The sequence below is a fragment of the Kogia breviceps genome, chromosome 5 (genome assembly GCF_026419965.1).
Source record: "Kogia breviceps isolate mKogBre1 chromosome 5, mKogBre1 haplotype 1, whole genome shotgun sequence".
Classification (NCBI taxonomy): domain Eukaryota; kingdom Metazoa; phylum Chordata; class Mammalia; order Artiodactyla; family Physeteridae; genus Kogia; species Kogia breviceps.
The window spans coordinates 97,075,615-97,097,751 of record NC_081314.1 but is presented as its reverse complement, the minus strand read 5'-3'; the positions used below and the strand labels follow the sequence as shown (position 1 = coordinate 97,097,751).

Genomic DNA, 22,137 nt, shown 5'->3' with positions numbered 1-22,137 from the left:
ATGGTTGTTTGTTTGCTCTTTCGTTCTTCTAGGTCCTTGTTAAACGTTTCTTGTATTTTCTCCATTCTATTGCGAAGATTTTGGATCACCTTTCTTATCATTATTCTGAATTCTTTTTCAGGTAGACTGCCTATTTCCTCTTCATTTCTTTGGTCTGGTGGGTTTTTACCTTGCTCCTTCATCTGCTGCATAATTCCTTGTCTTCTCATTTTGTTTAACTTACTGTGTTGGGTGGGTCTCCTTTTCACAGGTTGCATGGAGAAATTTCCCTTTCTATTCTTTGTTCCATAGCTCCTGGGATTCAGCTTTGGTTTTGGCCCTACCTCTGCATGTAGGTCGCCGTCAGGCATCTGTTCCCACCCAGACAGGATGGGGTTAAAACAGTGGCTGATTAGGGGTTCACTCATGCCATGGAGAGGGAGGGGTACAATAGTTATAATTGGAATGTGGGGAGAGCCTGCAGCAGCAGAGACTGGCATGACATTGCAACAGCCTGAGGTGCACTGTGTGTTCTCCTGGGGAAGTTGTATCTGGATCATGGAACCCTGGAAGTGGTGGGCAGCACAGGCTCCCAGGAGGGGAGGTGTGGATAGTGACCTGTGTTTGCACACAGGATTCTTGGTGGCTGCAGCAGCAGCATTAGCGTCTCATGCGCGTCTCTGGGGTCCGAGCTGATAGCTGTGGCTCACACCTGTCTCTGGAGCTCATTTAGGCGGTGCTCGGCCTTCTGTGGGCAGACAGGGAAGGAATCCTGTCTCCTTGCACACCCCAAAACAATGGTTTCTTGCCTTTCAGGCAGGTCCAGACTTTTTCCTGGACTCCCTCCCACGTAGCTCTGGAGCTCTGGCCCCTTTCAGGCTTTGTTCACACAGCCAAACCCCAGTCCTCTCCCTGGGATCTGACCTCTGAAGCCTGAGCCTCAGCTCCCAGCCCTCACCTGGCCCAGTGGGTGAGCAGACAAGCCTCTGAGGCTGGTGAGTGCTGGTTGGCACTGATCCTCTGTGCGGGAATCTCTCTGCTTTGCCCTCTGCATCCCTGTTGTTGTGCTCTACTCTGTGACTCCAAAGCTTTTCCCCCGCCACCCTCCATCTCCACCAGTGAAGGGGCTTCCTAGTGTGTGGAAATCTCTCCTCCTTCACAGCTCCCTCTCAGAGGTGCAGGTCCCATCCCTATTCTTTTGTCTCTGTTTTTTCTTTTTTCTTTTGCCCTACCCAGGTGTGTGGGGATTTTCTTGCCTTTTGGGAAGTCTGAGGTCTTCTGCCAGCATTCAGTAGGTGTTCTGTAGGAGTTATTCCACATGTAGATGTATTTTTGATGTATTTGTGGGGAAGAAGGTGGTCTTCATGTCTTACTCCTCTTCCATCTTGAAGGTCCCCCCCACCATTATGTCTTGACAAAACACCTGACCCACAGGATGACCACACATAGTAAATGGTTGCTGTTCTAATCCACTGATGGTTTGGGAGGGTTTGTTATTCAGAAATATATTCCAGAACCTAAATTTGGTACTGGAAGTAGGTTTTTTTTGTTATAACAGAAATGTAAAACACATGGCTTTGGATTTAGGACCACATGTTGTATGGCAGTGTGAAGGACTTCAAGTAGACGATTTGTGGCAGTGGAACGAAACTGAGAAAAGTGTTATTGAAGGATGGAGAAAAGATAAATTGTGCTCCATAGTAATAGAAAATTTAGCAAACCTATTGACTGAGGTAACATAGATGTGGAATTTATAGAATATGTCCACAAATTCTTAGATACTCCCCCTTTTAAGAGGTGAAGCTTAATTTCCCTCTTTGAGTATGTCTGACCTCAGTGATTTGCTTCTACTGGAATGAAATGGAAATGTATGACTTCAGAAATTAGGTCATAAAAAGAACTGCAGATTCTTTCTTGCCCTCTATTTTGGAGCATTTACTCTTGAGGAAACATCTGTGATGCTGGGAAGACTCCAAGGCTGTCCTGTGATGCTGAGGCCTTCTGCCAGCAGTCATTTGAAGTGTTCTGCCAATACCCTCTAAGTGAGCTATCTTGAATGCTGATTCTCCAGCTCCAGCCATGCTATTGGATAGTTGCAACCTTTGCTGACATCTTGACTGCAGCCTTACGGGAGATCCTGGGCCAGAACCATCCATCTAAAGCACTTGCAGATTCCTGATATTCAGAAAATGTGAGAATATTACTTTTGCTTCATATGGTCTTAAGATGCTAAGTTTTGGGGTATTTATTTTACACAGCAATAAATAATATAGAAGGAAATGTAAAGTAAAAATGTGCCTATGAACTCGAGGATCTGGTTTAGCAGATGTTTAGCAGAATTTTGGAAATGCTAACTGTTTTTTTAGTTATGTATAATGAAATATGGCTACAGAAAGTTGAGATAAAGAGGGAATTGGTCGCTTTTCAATATGGATTTTGAGGATCTATAAAGGAGCCAGGGCTAGCTTCAGATAACAAAAGATCCTCAATTTAAGGAGCAGCCTCAAAACAAGGATCAAATTCAGCCCCCTATCAGTAAAATGTGACCTCTGTGCCATAATGGGATGAAATCTTCAGGGAGAGGGTAAGTGTATTTTGCATGTAAATGGGATGTGGGTTGTTGTGGCCAGAGAGCAGAATATGAAATATTACATTGTCCCAAAGATGACAATAACATTATTTCTAAAACAATTTTCTTCTGCAATGTGACCTTCCTAATTCCTAATTAAGAGTGACATTTACATCCCCACCCCCTGGTATCTAGGCTGACTGTGTGACTATCATGACGATATGAATACAGGAGAAGTGATGCAGCACTGGTCCTAGGTGTGGCCCTTGATTGGCAAGGGAGCTTTCTTTTCCTGACTCTTGGAAGCCATATACAATGTAAGAAATGTGATTATCCTGAGATCACCATGCCATAAGAAATATAAGCTATATGGAGAGGTTCTACAGGATGGCACATCATGTGGACAGAGAGACAGGCAGACCAAGAACAACTGAGGCACCAGTCATGTGAATGAAGAACATACCTTGGACAACCCAGCTGTGGTAGGTACCACCTACTTCAGCCCATCTCTATTTCCTGATCCAAAAATGAATCAAATAGAAAGGTTGTTTTAATATACTAAGTTTGTAGAAACTTGTTAAATACCAATTCCACATGACATTTCAATGCTGCTCTATCAAGAAAGCACAAGGCCAACCAGGTGACTTTATTCTAGTAAATAAAACACAGTAGCAGTGATGGGATGCCACTTTGGACATTAGGTTATAAAAAAGACATTGACTTCCGTGTCGGTATGTTCTCTCACCCTCATTCACTCTCTCTGAGGGAAGCCAGCTGCCATGTGGGGAGGCTGTCCTGGAAAGAGTGCCATGATGACACTCAGGCAGCCTATGAGGCAGCCCATAGAGTAAGGAAATCAGGCAAACAGGCAGCCGTGTGAATAAGCCTAGAAGATCTTCCAAGGCCTGCCAATAGTCACCTGAGTGAGCTTGGAAATAGACCCTCCCCCACTTGAGCTTTGAGAGAACCACACCTCAGTGGACAGCTTGGATGCAATCTCTTGACAGACCTTGAGCTTGAACCACCCAGCTATGCTGCTTCCAGGTTACTACCACAAAATCTACAAAATAATAAATGCTAATTGTTTTAAGCAACTAAGTTAGGGATAATTTGTTATGCACCAATAGATAACTAATACAATCCTCTTCTTAGATATGGAAAGGCCTGTTTTTGTCTCATTCTTGCTCCTTTTACTTTAACCTATCTTTTTCTATGTTTGCTTTTAAGATTTTAATCTTTATCTCTTATCAGCAACTTTACTGTGCTATGTCAGGTACAACTTTCTTTGTATTTATCCTGCTTGAGGTTCATCGTTATTCTTTTTATTTATTTTTTTAACATCTTTCTTGGAGTATAATTGCTTTACAATGGTGTGTTAGTTTCTTCTGTATAACAAAGTGAATCAGCTCTAGCATACATATATTCCCATATCCCCTCCCCCTTGCATCTCCCTCCCACGCTCCTTATCCCACCCCTCTAGGTGGTCACAAAGCTCTGAACTGATCTCCCTGTGCTATGCGGCTGCTTCCCACTAGCTATCTATTTTACATTTGCTAGTGTATATATGTCAATGCTACTTTCTCATTTCATCCCAGCTTACCCTTCCCACTTCCTGTGTCCTCAAGTCCATTCTCTACATCTGCATCTTTACCCTGTCCCACCTCTAGGTTCTTCAGAACCACTTGTTTTTTTTTTAGATTCCATATATATGTGTTAGAATACGGTATTTGTTTTTCTCTTTCTGACTTACTTCACTCTGTATGACAGACTCTATGTCCATCCACCTCACTACAAATAACTCAATTTCATTTCTTTTTAGAGGTTCATTGTTATTCTTGAGTTATTATTTTCAAAACTCTAATGATTTAGAAAACTGCAGCCATGTATTTCCACACATTGCTTCTATTCCATTCTTTCTTCTCTTTCTGGGACTCCAGTCACACATATGGTAGCCCTCCTCACTGTAACTCCTAGGTATATCATGTTATTTTGTGCTTTTTCCATCATTTTTATTCACTGTACTTCTTCACACAGTGTTCTGACTTATCTTCCATTTTACTAATGATATTTTCAGGTGTTAGTAATCTGTTGTGAAACCTTTCCATCATATTATTAATTTCAGTTACTGTGTTTTTCAGTGCCCAGATTTTCATTTTCTTAAACACTATTTCTTTTCAGAACCTCTCAATTATATCTATTTCTTTGAAAATATTCAGGATACTTATATTAAAGTCATTGTGTAATGCCATTATCACACATATTCAGGATATTATTTTAAAGTTATTGTATAACTTCACTACCTGAATCCTTTATATGTCTTGCTCTATTACCCATATTTTCTTTTAAAAAAAAAGAATGTTCTTTTTTCCCATATGCCTGATGATTTTAGTTTGGGTAACATAAATTGTATATAATTAAGCCTAATGTTACATCTTTTCTTCCTTGAAAGGGATGTATGTCTAGGGAACTAATAACCTTCTATGAATTTAGTCTAATTGTAGGAAGATAGGTGATATGAAGCTGGACTTCCTTACCCTGTGAGAACCAGACCATTTCTAGATCACACTAACTACTAGAGTACAGTCCTTATCATGTGTGCTTATAGGCATTGCTTCCTTGGCAGGCTCTGGACTTCAGCTGTGTCACTCTGAGCCCCATAAGAAAGCTCTATTCAGCTTCTCACTTGCCTTTTGGCATTTTCCATATACCAGGCTTCTCTATCTAGGTTTTTTCTTCTTTAAGACCTTGGTTACTAATTTTTTAGTGGCTTGTTGCCTTTATGATACCTTCAAGTAGTTTTTTAATAATATATTTTGATTAGGTTTTCTATCTGTTCATGGTGGGAAGATTGTCCCACATTTCCTAGTCACAATGACAGAAGTGCATATCCCCTCACACAGAGTTTTTGCCTCTCAAGTGAGAGAATTTATATACTTTGGAGAGATGCTTCTCTTTTGTTTTAGGGGAAGAAGAAAAAAGTATGTGTGTGTCTGGGTGTGTGTGTGTGCACACGCTCACATGTATTTGGTTTCAACAAATACTCTCTTTTGAAAAGGAGAAATTCTGTGCACACATTTTGTCACTGTATTTATTTTTTTAATCTCTTGTGTTATAGCACCATGTTTATTACAATTTTGTTGAACCGTGGAGAGGTTATGCAGGTGTAGGGGCAGAGAATATATGGAAAATCTCTGTACCTTCCTCTCAATTTTGCTGTGAAACTTTAACTTCTCTAAAAAATATTGTCTTCATTTAAAAATGTGTTAAATTATATATCTTAACCACATTTGGTGAAAAGTAGAAGTGGACCCTGTTTCTCTTCAGTTATAAAGATGGCAGTGGCCAGCTATGATACAGTAAGAGGTGAACTGCTTTGGGAAAATGGACTAGTGATTATGTCTCTCTGTCTAAATTCAGAACCATATATATATAAAACAATATTAAATCAGAAACACTGGTGGACTGAGAGTAATGGGATTTTTAAAATGCTGAAAGTAGAGAGATAAGTACTACTCAGGGTCACCTTAACATTATCTTTTTTGTTACTTGTTTTTCTCAGTGAGGATGTGGCCTTGCTGACACTGAGTATCGTTCAAGCACCAAGAAAGCCTAAAGTTTGTAAATATTCCCTTTTAAAGACCATGAATTAAATATAAATTTTACCATTTGCAACAAGGTGGATGGACTTGGAGGGTACTATGCTTAGTGAAATAAGTCAGAGAAAGACAAATACTGTATGATATCACTTACATGTGGAATCTAAAAAATAAAACAAACTAGGGAATATAACAAAAAAGAAACAGACTCACAGATATAGAGAACCAACTAGTGGTTATCAGTGGGGAAGGGGAAGGAGGGAGGGGCACCATAGGGGCAGGGGATTAAGAGGTACAAACTATTATGGATGAAATAAATAAGCTATAAGGATATATTGTACAGCATGGGGAATATAGCCAATATTTTTAAATCACTATAAATGGATTATAGTTTTTAAAAATTGTAAATCACTACGTTGTACACCTAGAACTTTTATAATATTGTAAATCAACTATACATCAATAAAAATTTTTTTTAAGAAAAATGAAAATGAAGACCATGGCTTTTGTGTAAATTCTTCTTGAATAATGACTAAATGAACAGATAAAAGAATATTGGATTAATAAGAAATAGAACCTCTTTGTTCCCCAAAGTTCTTTAACTTGACAAATCCTACGGCCAACTCTCAACCTTTTGTCTTATCAAAGTCTCTGTGACATTGAGTCTGAAAGAGATTGTGTCAGTTGGCATTTATTGTATCTCATTCTCTTATTTTTCTCTTATCTTTCTGTCTACTCCTTCTGAGTCTCCCTTGCTAGTTTGTACTTCTCTGCTGCTATGCCTCAGTTCTCTTTGTTTCTCTATCTGTACTCCCTCCTGGGGTAATTTCATTCTGTCTCATGTTTTGAAATATAGTATCTAACATAGAATCCCCAAATTGAATCTGAAATCTGTCTAACATCTCCCTTGGTCATCTCAAACATAAATGGTCAAACTAGACTCATGTCTTTACATACATCCCTAACTCTTGCCAAGTATTCTCCATCTTTTTTTTTTTTTTTTTTTTTTTTTTTTTTTTTTTTTAATTTTTGCAGTATGCGGGCCTCTCACTGTTGTGGCCTCTCCCGTTGCGGAGCACAGGCTCCGGACGCGCAGGCTCAGCGGCCATGGCTCACGGGCTCAGTTGCTCCGCGGCATGCGGGATCTTCCCGGACCAGGGCACGAACCCGTGTCTCCTGCATCGGCAGGCGGACTCTCAACCACTGCGCCACCAGGGAAGCCCAGTATTCTCCATCTTGATGAATATTTCCATTAGTCACTTAGTTGCTTAGGCCTAAGAATCATCCTCAGTTTATTTCTGTTTTGAATATGCCACATCCAGTTAATCTGTCCCATTACCTTGCTTTATTTCCTTACATTTTTATTGAATCTAGCAAACCTTATCTATTTCCACTGCTACTACCAAAATTCATGACTCCATCATCTATTTTCTTGAGTACAAACTCATTATTGGGCTCCTAGCTTCCATGCCCACTGTCATAGTTCAATCTCCACGTACCTTCTGCATGAACATTTTTGGAGTGAATGTTTACAAAAATCATGATATTTGACATTTTTATATCTCTTCAACAGGTTCTACACTGGAAGCTGAAAACTCCAGATTCTTTTGTGGAAGCAAAAGCCTTACATAACCTTCCTGCTGCATAACTCTCTGATATAATCTTCTACCATTTTTCTACGTTTCACTATGTTATAGCTACTTTGACATTAATTTTGTGTCTTAAACAATCAAGCTTTTTTTTTTGCCTCAGAGTATTTGTACTTGCTGTTCCATTTGCCTGGAATACCCTGCTTGCAGATTTTCAGAGCGTTGATCTCTTTTCATTATTCTTATTTCAAATGTAAAATACTCAACAGGCAGTTGACAACAGAGTATTGTTAGCGAAGGGGCCAAAGAGAAAATTCTGTGGTGCTAAACATGGTCCATATCTTGATCTACATGGTGAACATGTAAAAATATGTCCCTCCCAAAATATAAAGCAATGCCTAAAAGGTTAGTGATTTTTTATACTTTTTGTGTATATTTATACCTCATTAAAAAGTTTTAAAAGGTTAAACTATTCAGAAGTTCCCCATGATCACCTATCCAGACAGCCTGCCCAAGCCCTACTACCTACCTGAGTCTATCCCATTACTCAGATTTATTTCCTTTATAGAATTTAACATTTACAGAAATAACGTAATCTCTTTAAATGTTTACATTTATTATATGTCTTCCCCATATAGAATATAAGATATTTAGGACATATATTTTGCTTGTATTTTTCACCATTATATTTCTAGGACCTTAAACAGTACCTGCGACATAGAAGGTTAAAAATAAATGTTTGCTTAAATACATTAAAGCAGGGGCTTAGTATATTTTGTTCATTTTGTCACTGTACAATATACAAATAACTTACAGAAGGACATCTCCACCTTGCTTAGATTCAAAAGAACTGGTCACAATCCATTAATTCCCTCTGTTCCCTAAAGAAAGAAGGAAAAAAACGCTACATGATGCATGCCAGAAGATCTGCATAACGTCTTTCTTTAAAATTTCTCCTTCTCCTCTTTCTTAGTTTCACTGATTGAAATTCTAGTCATTTTCTTCTGATAATTTTCCTCTTGAAGCCTTTCACAATCCCCCTCTGTCTCAGATAGATATTATCTCTCCTTTTCAATCTCTCTCATAAACATTCTTCTTCCATCCTATCTGTATGAAGATACTTGGGTCCTGAATGTTTCCAATTTAATAAAAAACTTATTGAGAGGAGACTATATCCATGTTTATCTTTTATTCCTCTACTTCCTCATAGTGCTGTGCACATATTATCTTAAATAAATATTTTAATCAAATTTACTCTAAAATATCTCAGGTAGATTAGCAAAAGGTAAGACCATTTATGATAAGAATAAAGTAAATAGGTTAATAGGAAGAAGAGGACTTAATTAGGTAAAGGGGTCATTAGTGCCAAGCCCTCCTGATTCATTTCCTTGTCTACAGTCCCAAATCTTTTAATCAATTCCCCATACCAGACCCTAATAACTCCATAAGCTTACTGCTTAAAATACTTCAGCGAATAAACACTGGCTTCAGAATCAAATAGAAGTTTCTTAAAATGTCATACAACAGTTGGCTTATGCAACCTACACATCATCCCACCACCACCTCCCTATTCATATGTAGCTCAGAATATGTCATGTTCACTTTATGCTTGTAGGGCGTTGCATATGCATAGAGCACTCCTACTTCCCTCGATCCACTTGGATTATTCATTTTATCCTTCAAGACATAATTTAAGTGCTACTTCCTCAGGAAAACTTCCTGACTTTCTTAATTCAATCAGGTGATCTTCTGCTATGTTAAAACAGTCTTGAGCAAAATCCTATCGTAGGGCTGCCTACTGTAATTCTTTGATTTTTTTAATCTTATTAAGCCAAAAGATTGTGATTACGATTAAGATTAAGCCAAAAGATTCTGAGGGAGGCCTCAGAAAAGGGCTCTGGCTTGTTCACCTCCGTATTTCCAATACCCAGCAGAGTGCTTAGAAATTAATTTGGCGTTAAAAAATCTTCCTGTTAAATAAGTGGGTGAATGAACAAGTGAATGAATGGATGTATAGGTAGATATACTGAAGGCTGAATAATATATTAGTTTGCAAGGATAGTGGGTTTCCTTTTTTAAAGAACATTATTCTTAGGAACTTGCTGCTACTGTTTCTTATACTGATTTTGACAAATAGGAAGTAATATATCATGGGAATAAAAATATGCTGTGAGGGAGAGTGAACCTAACACGAATGACCTGAGACTAAATAATTAGCTTAGCGGCTCCGGGAGATGAATGTTTAATACACTCAACCGCTTAGTCATTCTTTTTTCATTGTCATTTATCGTTGTCATTCCTATATCTGATAGATATTATAGATGCAAAGAAAAAGAGAGAGACATTGTGGCATACTCAATGTCAAAAGCATATTTTGAGCTCATGTCTCAGCGAAGACATTGTCTGATACTAGGTATCTGGGTCAGGGCTGCTCCCCTAAACCATGAACTCTTTACTTTTCTTGGGCAGGATGCCAGTTCAACTTGAAGCAAAGTTGAAGTCTGCAGCACTGAAAGCTATTTGGGGCACTGTCCCTGAAAGCCTCACCTGCTATCTGCTGGGCTTGCATAACATTTCACTGGGGCATTCCAGAGAACAGAAATATTAAAACTGGCCTGTAGCCTAGATGATGACTTATTCATAATATTTCAAAGGGAACTTATTTTGCCAGCAATGCAAAGAAACACATGGCCAACCGTTTTCTAAGTGACCTCTTCTCTTGGAGCTTTGATACTTATCAGTCTTTAGGCAAGAATGCTCTTTATGAAATGGCTTGTGTATATGTTCTAGTATATCTGAAACGAAAGATCATTGTACAAAATATAATTAAACACTAACTTAATAATGTTCTAAGTGTATGAAATCTAATAATGTTCTAAGAGAGCATATAAAGGCAAGAATAGCAGGGGAATAAGTGGCAAGTGAATAAGTGTGGTAGGAAGGTAGAGAAGAGGGAATGATATTTCCAGAAAGATCTATTGCAGAATAATTCAGACACAGAACACTGGATCTCATGGCATTGCCAGCCATCAGAAACTGGTCTTCAGCAGTCAAAACAGCATGATTTCACTGATTATCTGTCCCATAAGACTTGAGGACAGGCTGTCATTTTATGGTACAGAACAGAGTGTGCTATGGCTTTGATGCCTCTTATTCCATGGGGAAGCCATTTTGAATTCAAGATCCAAACAAGAAGAGAGTCTCACTGATAAAAATGTTTGAATGATTTTTTTGTGACCCCTCTACCATTTCACAAGAACACTGGATGCAACAACTCAGGTTAGAGTAAAAACTTTCCATGGTAGCTTCCCAGGTTAATCAGAAAATTAACTCAAAAAAGAAAAAATCTACAAGCAAAATGTGGACATCTCAGCATGGGACAAGAACAATATAAAACCTGCAGAACTGGATCTAACTGGGCTACACCCCTTAGTTACACTGAGAGTTACCATCAGTTCCTGGTGGAAAAGATCTGGGGAACGATGTGTAAACTCATAATAGTTTTTGTACCTGTAGAGTGAGCTGATTTTAATCCTTCTTACAAGTGTAGATTTAGACATCAGTATCAACAAACTCTTTTGCCAACTTCACGAAAGCTTGCATTAAAGATGAATTTAAAATGTCCTGTTATTATATATGTTGTATGTAGGTGTTCTAAAAGGGTTGTACATATATGATAATTGGAATTAAAGTTCTGTTGTCCAAAGTGAACAAACTTAAGGTGAAGCATTGTGGTAAGGAATAAATGAGTTAAAATACATAAGAGTCAAAGTACCTCATCCATAATATGAGTCATTCCTGCTTTGATGGTTATTATATAGTTTTGTCTTGAATCTTCTTTGTGTCTAGATATGATTTATATAAAATGGGAATAATTAAATTCCTTTGTGATTTAATTTATAAAAATATATTTATATATTGTCATTTCACACATATTAGCTCAAGAAATAATGACCATTTGGGGGAACAACTGCCAGTCTGTTATTCAGAAAAGGACAGTATTTATTGAGCTACCATTATGTGTGATGTATCATGATATATACCACAAGTAGAAAGAGATAAGCTACCTATTTCAACCTTTCAAGGATTTATAGTGAAAAGGACAAATTATTAACTCTCATTTTACAAAAATAATTGAAGCTCTGGGAGATTATATAGTTCAATCTCACATAAAGATAATAATAACAAAGAACATTCAACTACAAAATTCCTCTGGAAACTAGAAGGATAGGGTTTTGCTTTAACAAGGGAAGGAAAATGTGCTTTGCTGAGCAAGGAAGGGGATGTGGAAGAGCATAAAGAGAGCATGTGGAAGAGCATAAAGAGAGCATGTGGAAGAGCATAAAGAGAGCACAGGGAAGGAAATAATGACCATTTGGGAGAAACTGAAATCACAGCATTACCTTCATACATGCTATTGTTCTAGTATTTCTTCTCCTTCCTTCTTCCTTTTTATTAAAAAAATAATTTTTAAATAAAATTTTTAAAATAAATTAAAAGACCAGATCATTTTTTTTTCTCTAATTTTATCCCTGTCATTTTCTGAAAAAACTTCAAGGTTTGATGAAAACGAACACTGCATGAAGGCAAAAAATAGATCAATTCATAAGAAGGAAGCAATCACCCTGGTTCCCTCTTTTGAAATAGTTTTTTTTATCATTGGTAAATGGAATTTTGTTTTGTCCTAAAAGCCATTCTTCCAGTAATATTTAAGAAAAAACACTATGAACTCAATACTAACTGTGGGTTCACTGCTGTACTTTTGGTCCATAACGTTTGAAGCATCAATTATCTCTTTTGTGAGAAAAAGAGTGAATTTATGACCCATGAGAGCAAAGACAATCATTTATCTTTCACAGCCATCTGCACAAATGTATTTTCCTTGCTGGATCCTTTAATTGTGCTTCTTTTTTCTTTTTTAAACATCTTTATTGGAGTATAATTGCTTTACAATGGTGTGTTAGTTTCTGCTTTACAACAAAGTGAATCAGTTCTACATATACATATGTTCCCATATCTCTTCCCTCTTGCGTCTCCCTCCATCCCACCCTCCCTATCCCACCCCTCTAGGTGGTCACAAAGCTTCTTAATCAGATGTTCAAACCCTTAAATTCTCTCAAGTCCCACACTCTCTTTTGCACCCCCTCCTGCCCTTCCCCAAGAGGCAATCAATAATCACTAGAGTACGTAACTTTTCTTTGTAAAACTGTTAATGCTAAAATCTCCATTTCAGAACTTCTGATTATTGTGCTCTGCACGTGGCCTTTCCTGTTTCTTTTCCTTTCCCAAAACATCCTCTAAGCAACTTATGCTAATTAACTATAGCCTAAAAGATAAAACTTCAAATTATGCTTTACAGAAAAGAACCTTCATAATTGTCCAAAGGAAAAAAGGCATTGGCATCAAGTTTCTTTTAGAATTTCATCTTTTCAAAAAAACAATATCTTAATGTTAAATTATGTCCTTAAATAGAGACCTTGTTGCATTACCAATGTGACTGAGCTAAAAACCTGTTCATATAATTTTTTTTCTAAATTAATTACATAAATAAATGGGTTCCAAAGTGGTGTATTGGGATGTAGCATGAAAATAATAGAGCTTCTCTTTCTACTTATTTATTTTTTAAAAATACTTAATTTATTCTTAATATACATATTGGTACTCACTCGACTTGGTTGTCACAATGATATATGCATAATTCTGAAGGAAACATGGGGATAACACTAATGTAGTTAATTTTATAGAAACAAGACCTTTAAGTAGTAAAATCTTTACAAAACTTTGTAATGTTATCAAATGTGATTATGAAAATATTCTGTAGCTCATGAATTTTCATAAGCTAACTCACAGCAAAGACCATAAAATAGTTGTTAAATTTAGGCATTAAATAAAATTTTTTCTTTTACAAAAAGATGAAAATTTCAAATTTTTAACCTTTACCATAGCAAGCAGCTATGGGTAGGAATCTATTAAAAACATACTTAATTTGTGCCTTTAAGATAAAGGAACATATTGCTGCATCACAAAATGTTAAACCAAAATTTTCAAAATTATTAAAAAGTATTCCACCGCTAATTGTATTATTTAGTAAAAAGATAGGGGTCTTTTGTTACATTAATAAATAAAATTTAAAAGTATTTTTGAAATAGCATTTAGTTGTTTTTATCCTTATTAATATTTTCTTTATTTCTAATAAACATGAAAATAACTTTTTTTACATGTGTAGATATATAGCATGAGGAGTAATTATTTTTGATTGATAAGGTTGTATAATCACAAAAATATAAAGGAAAAATATGAACTGAAGATATAAAATTTATCAACTCTAAATCTCCCCCTTTTCATAGATTAAAAGACACCAGGAGTTAATTTACCGGCCCAGCTCCCCAAAGCTTAAGTGCAGGTCGGTCTAAACCTCAAGTGTCTTGACATCTAAACCTCAGTCTACTCAGAATGCCACCCACCAGCCTGTATGATGTGGCTTTTCTTTCTTTCCAAACTTATTCCTTAATATCCTACGCATACTGAGCTGTTCGCAGTACCCAGTATACTCCATGAACTCTCTTCCCACGTCTTTGTGCCTGCCATTTTGTTTTTTCAATCTCACATGCCCTTCTTCAAAATCCTAACTTATCTTTCAAAGATTCATCTCAGGCATTACCTCTTTCAGAATATAAAAAGATCTACATGATGAAAAAACAAAAAGAAGTTTTAGCAATATTGTCTACACTCTCATTTTATAAGTAAGCAAAGACTCAGATAAGTGATGTGCCCAATGTGACCCAGTAATCTGGTACCATAATCCAGGGGTCTTTCTACTGCTCCTCTCTAGTTTCCAACTGTGATAAAATGGATGAGCAATAAAAATTATTGGTCTAATTACTGACTATTTTATACCCAGCTACTTAGTACAAATGCCTTAGCATTATTTGTACCTAAAATTAATTATGGAAGAGAAAACAGATTAGCTTATTTTCTAATTTCTTTAAATTAGCTCTTAAAGTACTAATAATCAGAAATGTTTTATTTTCATGCCTTATTAAATATTTCTTACAACATCTTTAAAGTGTGATTTATATCTATCTTATTATTTATACTGGAGCAAAGCAAAGATATTAAAAGGATATATTTAGTAACTCAAGGCAGACCTGAATAAGTACAAGGGGATGTTTTGTAAGTGAAATGGAGCTTAAATCACCTATCATAGGACAAATATGGGATTAGGTTTCTTCTACTGAGCATATCAGAAGTATTTTTTTACTGGACGGGGCTTTGAAATGGGGGATTTCAAAATGCAACTATATTTTGGAGAAGATTTGCCAAGGTAAGAAAAGTTCCAGTTTTGAGTTCCAGGGAGACATGTGTGTTTTTCCCAATTATACCTCCTCCTATTTCTTCTTTAACTACTAGTCAGTTGGAGTTTGATCTTCCAAAGTTTAGAGCTAGTACTTTGATTAAAATATGGTCTTCGTTAAAGTTCTAATTTGGTGTTTCATTTTGTTAGGTAAATATAATTAAATATGTTAAAATTATGACTTGTAAAATAATAATAGCTAGATAGTAAGCACAAGATTTTAGCCACACAGTAGGCTTATGGTTAGGTGACTTTTATCTATATAATTCAACTCAGCTTATTTTAGAACTTCTCATTTTGCTCAATACCTCTCATCTTATTTTTAGGTAATCAGTTCAGTTTTTATGTTAGGTACTTACATAACTAGTCAGTCGATTATGGATCTTCCTCAGTATTCTTCTCTTTTCTTTTTTCCTTCTCTTTGAAGTGATCTAAGTTTGATGAGCAGGGTTAGGGTGGCTTATTTATTGCCCTGGCATCATGGGGAATTTTTTGCTACCATTCTTTTTCATCTGCTTTGGCCTACACTGAGAGTAACTCATTCTTCTTGGTCTGTGGCATTGTATGCTGGTGTCTACCGCTAATGTCCATGATCGTCCCATGACCTCTGGTATCCAGGTCTAGGCCTCATTGTGCTTCCATGTGTATCTTTGGTTAGGATCACTTGTTCTCAGCCAGAACCATACTCTCTAACTGGACCTAGGGAACTTTCATATACACTCCCAGATAATGATGGAATGCAAGGACCCTACAAATCTGACTTAAAGCCCATTCCCTTTGGCTCCACCCATGTCCATTGCTACGATAACCACTCAGGATTCAGTCTGGACATGGGATCACTCTAAGAGAATCTAATATCTCACACTATCACCTAGGACGGGAGACATGTCTGTCTTAGACCCCACTAAACTTACTCTCACACCCGCCTTTACAATCTGTCCTAGAGAAGATGTTAGATGCTTTCCAAAGGACTCAAGAAGCATCTAAAGCTCTAGCCATATCTTTTCTAAATCTCTCCCTCTCTCTCCATCTGATTGGTTCTACTGCTTTCTCCATTTACTATAGAAGGAAAATGCTCTCTTATATAATTCATAGATTTCATTTGTGATGTAGTATAGGTATAATCTTTCTGTTCTGAGGTCACTAGTTTTTTTAACATAATAGAACCCAAATCCTTTTGTCTACAAAAATTCTAGTATTTGCAATAGAGACTCAATTCTATCCCAAGACAGTTCTATATTTTAAAAATGTGTTCAGAAATTCAATAGACTCCTTCGTTTTATTCTGTGTCAACTCTTTCCCAGAATAAATGCCACTGAGTCACTGGGCAAATGGCCTCAGGACGATGAGAAAATTTTGATCTCTGTAAGAAAATTTAAAACTCTGTTATCATCTCAAAATAGTATTAAATTAAATCTTAGATTCATTTGTAAATTTAATATTCTCTTGGCAAGTAAAATACATATTTTCTGGGTGGAGACAGAGTCTGCCCAACTATATCAATTATTGCCAGAAACAATAAACCTGATCTTTTGTCAGAAATAATGATATTAACCTTTAATCCCAAACAGTCCTCAGACCTTGTGTTCACACCAAATAAGATAGAATATTTAGAATGCTACTGTTGTGGGACCTGACTAAACCAGGTATAAGGCAATTGAGTTAGTGGGTAAGGTTCTTAACATTTCAGCCAGGGACATATACTGATCTGTAATTTATCCAAATCTAGGCAATAATATGCTTGACAATGTACGTGAGTATTCTATCCTTAAAACTTAAATTATGTTCTATTCTTAAAATAGAACAACAAATTCCATTATAGCCAAATGCTATCACATGAAACTTTCCAAAGTGTACTTATTAAATATGGTTGGCCAAAAAGTTCGTTCGGATTTTTCCATACGCTCACTCTAGCAGTGCTTAGTTGTCTTTAATTTCATATGAAACAATTTTGTTAGATTGTATTGTGACAGCTGTCATATCAGTGTGCACTAAAAAAAAAAAAATTGGTGAATTTTTGCGTGGCCATTTTAATATTGAAGATGGAAGAAAAAAGCAACATTTTTGGCATATTATGCTTTATTATTTCAAGAAAGGTAAAAACACAACTGAAATGCAAAAAAAGATTTTTTTTTTGCAGTGTATGGAGAAGGTACTGTGACTGATCAAACATGTCAAAAGTGGTTTGAGAAGTTTTGTGCTGGAGATTTCTTGCTGGATGATGCTCCACGGTTGGGTAGACCAGTTGAAGTTGATAGCGATCAAATAGAGACGTTAACTGAGTACAATGAACGTTATACCACGCAGGAGATAGCTGACATACTCAGAATATCCAAATCAAGTGTTGAAAATTATTTGCACCAGCTTGGTTATGTGAATCGCTTTGATGTTTGGGTTCCACGTAAGTTAAGCGAAAAAAACCTTCTTGACCGTATTTCCATATGCGATTCTCTACTTAAATGTAACGAAAACGTTCCATTCTTTTGTTTTTTTTTTGGCGTTACGCAGGCCCCTCACTGTCGTGGCCTCTCCCGTTGCGGAGCACAGGCTCCGGACACGCAGGCTCAACGGCCATGGCTCACGGGCCCAGCCGCTCCGCGGCATGTGGGATCCTCCCGGACCGGGGCACGAACCCGCGTCCCCTGCATCAGCAGGCGGGCTCCCAACCACTGCGCCACCAGGGAAGCCCCCATTCTTAAAACAAATTGTGATGGGCAATGAAAAGTGGATATTGTACAATAATGTGGAATGCAAGAGATCGTGGGGCAAGTGAAATGAACCACCACCAACCACACCAAACGCCGGTCTTCAGCACTCAGTGAAAAGCGTCCGGAATTAGTCAACAGAAAATGCATTATCTTTCATCAGGATAACGCAAGACCTCATGTTTCTTTGATGACCAGACAAAAACTGTTACAGCTTGGCTGGGAAGTTCTGATTAATTCGCCATATTCTCCAGACATTGCACCTTTGGATTTCCATTTATTCTGGTATTTACAAAATTCTCTTAATGGAAAAAAATTTAATTTCCTGGAAGCCTGTAAAAGGCACCTAGAACAATTCTTTGCTCAAAAAGATAAAAATTTTTGGTAAGGTGGAATTATGAAGTTGCCTGAAAAATGGCAGAATGTAGTGAAACAAAACGGTGAATATGTTGTTCAATAAAGTTCTTGGTGAAACTGAAAAATGTGTCTTTTATATTTTTACTTAAAAACCGAAAGAACTCTTTGGCCAACCCAATACAACTGAATTAAGTCCCTTGATACAATGGTTGGATTTGAAATAAAACTCAGTAATTTAAGAGTATAAGTTTTATCTCATGCATCTGAATTACATCCACATTTTAAGATGTAAACATGGCATCAGCATGACCAATGCTCTGGCTAGGTGGTTCTTAATTTTTTAACAGAGTATACAATGTCACTGAACCACTCTTTCATTTGTGGTATACCAACAATTGATCATTCATTCTACACATGTATTTACGAAAGAAAAAAATTGAAAATTGATCTGATCTGACTATATTTTGCCATGGATTGACAATCTTACTGTAGATCTTAAAGTTTCCCTCTCAGACTCTTTGATACCTATCTTAATGCTATTGTGTGGCCATCATTTACACTGTCTGTCCTGGTGATAATCAATCTGAATTGGGAATGAACCAGCTTTCTTATCATTATTAAGAGATTCCTTAATTAGTGTGCAGCTGCGGTCAATACTGGCATTCACATTTTTTAAAGAACACTTTCAAAATTTTATTCCTAGTTTTACTTTAAACACGTAACAGAATCAAGATGAGTTCTGTAACTCATCTACCTTCCTAAAGTAAAAATGGGAAAACAATCATGGAATACAGTCTCATTGTTTCAATTTGTTTCTTTCTCTTTCATCTCTCAATAATGACTCCCTTCCTCACTAAGTAGCTCTATTACATTTACCACTCTATTCTAAAATTGTCCTTTTGTTCTTGTGAATTGTTTAATTCATTATGAGAGAAGCACAGTCATTTATAAGAGCCTTCATTATATTATTTTCAGTATGTTGGAAGTGTAAGTGGCATCGTTTGTTCTTTTCCATCTGCAACACATATGCCATCACTCTCTCCTGCCTGAAATGCATTTTCTAAAGTATGACTTTATTAGAATATATGCTAAGCTTTAAAATAATCTCCCAAATAAAGCCAAACAAATAACTATATAAAGCTGCCAGTTGTAATTTTAGTGTTTAATTTTTTTTGAGAATTTATTTCTTTCCACTAATCCAAATAAAATTCAAATTCAAATACAATTGTCTCTAAAAGGTACTACACTGATTACTACAGGAGACACAAAGATGATTAACACTCAGTTTTTGCCCCCAGAAGAGCTAAGATCCGTTCTAATGGGAAGGACAAACCCAGTACAAAATAAACAGAAGCCCAGACTTTTTCAAGTCAAATGAGACAGGTGACAGATCTGTTTAAGGAAATTCAGTAGAACTAAGTGGAATCAGGGAAGGTTTTATAAAAGGGGTGTCCTCTGAGATACACTTTAAAGTAGATGTGGCAGAGAATGCTAGCTGCTTACCTAAACCAATGTTCTTACTTTTCTGGACACACATCTAGCCTATAAGTCCAACCTCCCTTGCAATTCAGTTGACTGAGTTCTAGGAATTATGAAGAGGACCACATGCCAAACATCTGATTAGCCTATGAGGAGAGCAAGAAATAAAACTGTACTGTGTTAATCAGTGGTGATTTTGAAATTTTTGTTACAACAGCTAGCATTATTTACTTTAAAATATTCACTATCTCTATCAAATGAGAACAACTTAAAATTTGAGTTCTTTAATCTTCAGCATGTTATGTTTAGCTTTCTGAGGTTTTTCTTCTTTTGGATTATTTTTCCAGTTCTTTCCTTGTTCATATCTTTCATTGTTTTTTTTTTTTTTTTCTCCTGACAATATTCTCTGGGGAAAAATCTTCAGGTTCTACACATGTGTGCTTCAATCTATTTTGTTCATTAACCAGTGTCCTGTTTGAATTACATAGGCCTTCCATATTCCAAACATCTCCCCAGTTCCAAATTCGGGTTTTATAAATTATAGTACATGTAATTCCAGTCTGGTCTAAAAACTTTCACAATTTCTTAAAATTTGCAAACTCAGAAGAATTTTAGTTTTAAAATATGTTTTTACTTTTTTTTCTACTTATCTTTCTTAGTTGCTTTAATAATACACTGTGTGAAAATAGTAGTGAAAGTAGAACTGCTTGTCAGAAGAATATAGGAGAGAAAATGAACCTCACATGGATTTCTTTTGTGAGCACACATAAATTCAAGCAGTTTTTCTGTTGAGCTATTCATTTGGAGGGGTGATAAAAATTAAACAAAAACAAAAACTGAGAAACAAAGCAAAAAAGAAATCTTACAGGAACTTTGGTCCACATGTCCCTAATTCTCATTTGCCCTATCTTTGTCCATAAGAATATGGTAACTCATGCAAAGCTGAATTAGAATTCTCTTAATGTACAAATACATTATAAATATTAAGATTTAAAAAAGTAATACTGCTAGCATTCTAATTTCAATTACCCAAGGTACAATACAAAGCAATTTAAGCTCTCAGTGATAACTCCATCTACTTTTAAAAAAATATTTATTTATTTAGGCTGTGCCAGGTCTTAGTTGCAGCACTCGGGATCATCATTGCAGAATGCTTAGTTGCAGCATGAGTGATCTTTAGTTGTGGCATGCATGTGGGTTCTAGTTCCTTGAGCAGGGTTAGAGCCCCAGCCCTCTGCATTGGGAGCACAGAGTCTTACCCACTGGACCACCAGGGAAGTCCCAAACTCCATCTATTTTGAATAATAGCAAACCTCGAGTTACTAAACAACCTAAAAACCAAAGATGTAGCTGTAATGCAAATAAAATATTGATAGTTATTATACTGAAGGCATGTCCAGAGTGATGTGACAGCTCAGAGGAAGGCACATTGGAGGATAATCTATTAGGTTGCACAGTAGCTTTCCAGACAGAAAAAGAAGAAAATCGGTCTAGGTCCAGAGTATAAAAAGGAATGGTTTTCTCTGGATATATGCCTAGGAGTGGGATTGTTGGGTTGTACGGTACCTCTATTTTTAGTTTTTTAAGGAACGTCCATACTGTTCTCCATAGTGGCTGTATCAATTTACATTCCCACTAACAGTGTAGGAGGGTTCCCTTTTTTCTACTCCCTCTCCAGCATTTATTGTTTGTAGAATTTTTGATGATGGCCATTCTGACTGACGTGAGGTGATACCTCATTGTAGTTTTGAATTGCATTTCTCTAATAATTAGTGATGTTGAGCACCTTTTCATGTGTTTGTTGGCCATCTGTATGTCTTCTGTGGAGAAATGTCTCTTTAGGTCTTCTGCCCATTTTTTGATTGGGTTGTTTGTTTTTTTGATATTGAGCTGCATGAGCTGTTTGTATATTTTGGAAATTAATCCTTTGTCAGTTGCTTCATTTGCAAATATTTTCTCCCATTCTGAGGGTTGTCTTTTCATGTTGTTTATGGTTTCCTTTGCTGTGCATATGACCCAGCAATCCCACTCCTAGGCATGTATCTGGAGAAAACCATAATTTGAAAGGATGCATGCACCTCAATGTTCATTGCAGCACTATTTATAATACAACAGCCAGGGCATGGAAACAACCTAAGTGTCCATCGGCAGATGAATGGATAAAGAAGATGTGGCACATACATGCAATGGAATATTACTCAGCCATAAAAAAGAAATTAAATTGAGTTATTTGTAGTGAGGTGGATGGACCTAGAGTCTGTCTCAGAGTGAAGTAAGTCAGAAAGAGAAAAACAACTATCGTAAAATATCATTTATATGTGGAATCTAGAAAAATGGTACAGATGAACTGATTTGCAAAGCAGAAATAGAATCACTGATGTAGAGCACAAAACTTATGATTACCAAGGGGGGAAGGGGAGGTGGGAAGAATTGGGATATTGCGACTGACATATATACACTATGTGTAAAATAGATAACTGATGAGAACCTACTGCCTAGCACAGGGAAC

The 22,137-nt window shown here is 36.7% G+C and overlaps 1 protein-coding gene and 1 long non-coding RNA gene across 2 annotated transcripts in view; one reads left to right on the top strand and one right to left on the bottom strand.

The window, feature by feature from the left end:
• LOC131757746 (SCAN domain-containing protein 3-like) overlaps positions 1–22,137 on the bottom strand; it is a 721,112-nt gene that overhangs the window by 238,335 nt on the left and 460,640 nt on the right. The window lies entirely within an intron of this gene.
• LOC136794266 (uncharacterized) lies at positions 2,007–11,055 on the top strand. Its single transcript, XR_010840791.1, has 3 exons — positions 2,007–2,170; positions 2,744–3,030; positions 7,718–11,055. It is a non-coding gene; the product is annotated as an uncharacterized lncRNA (long non-coding RNA).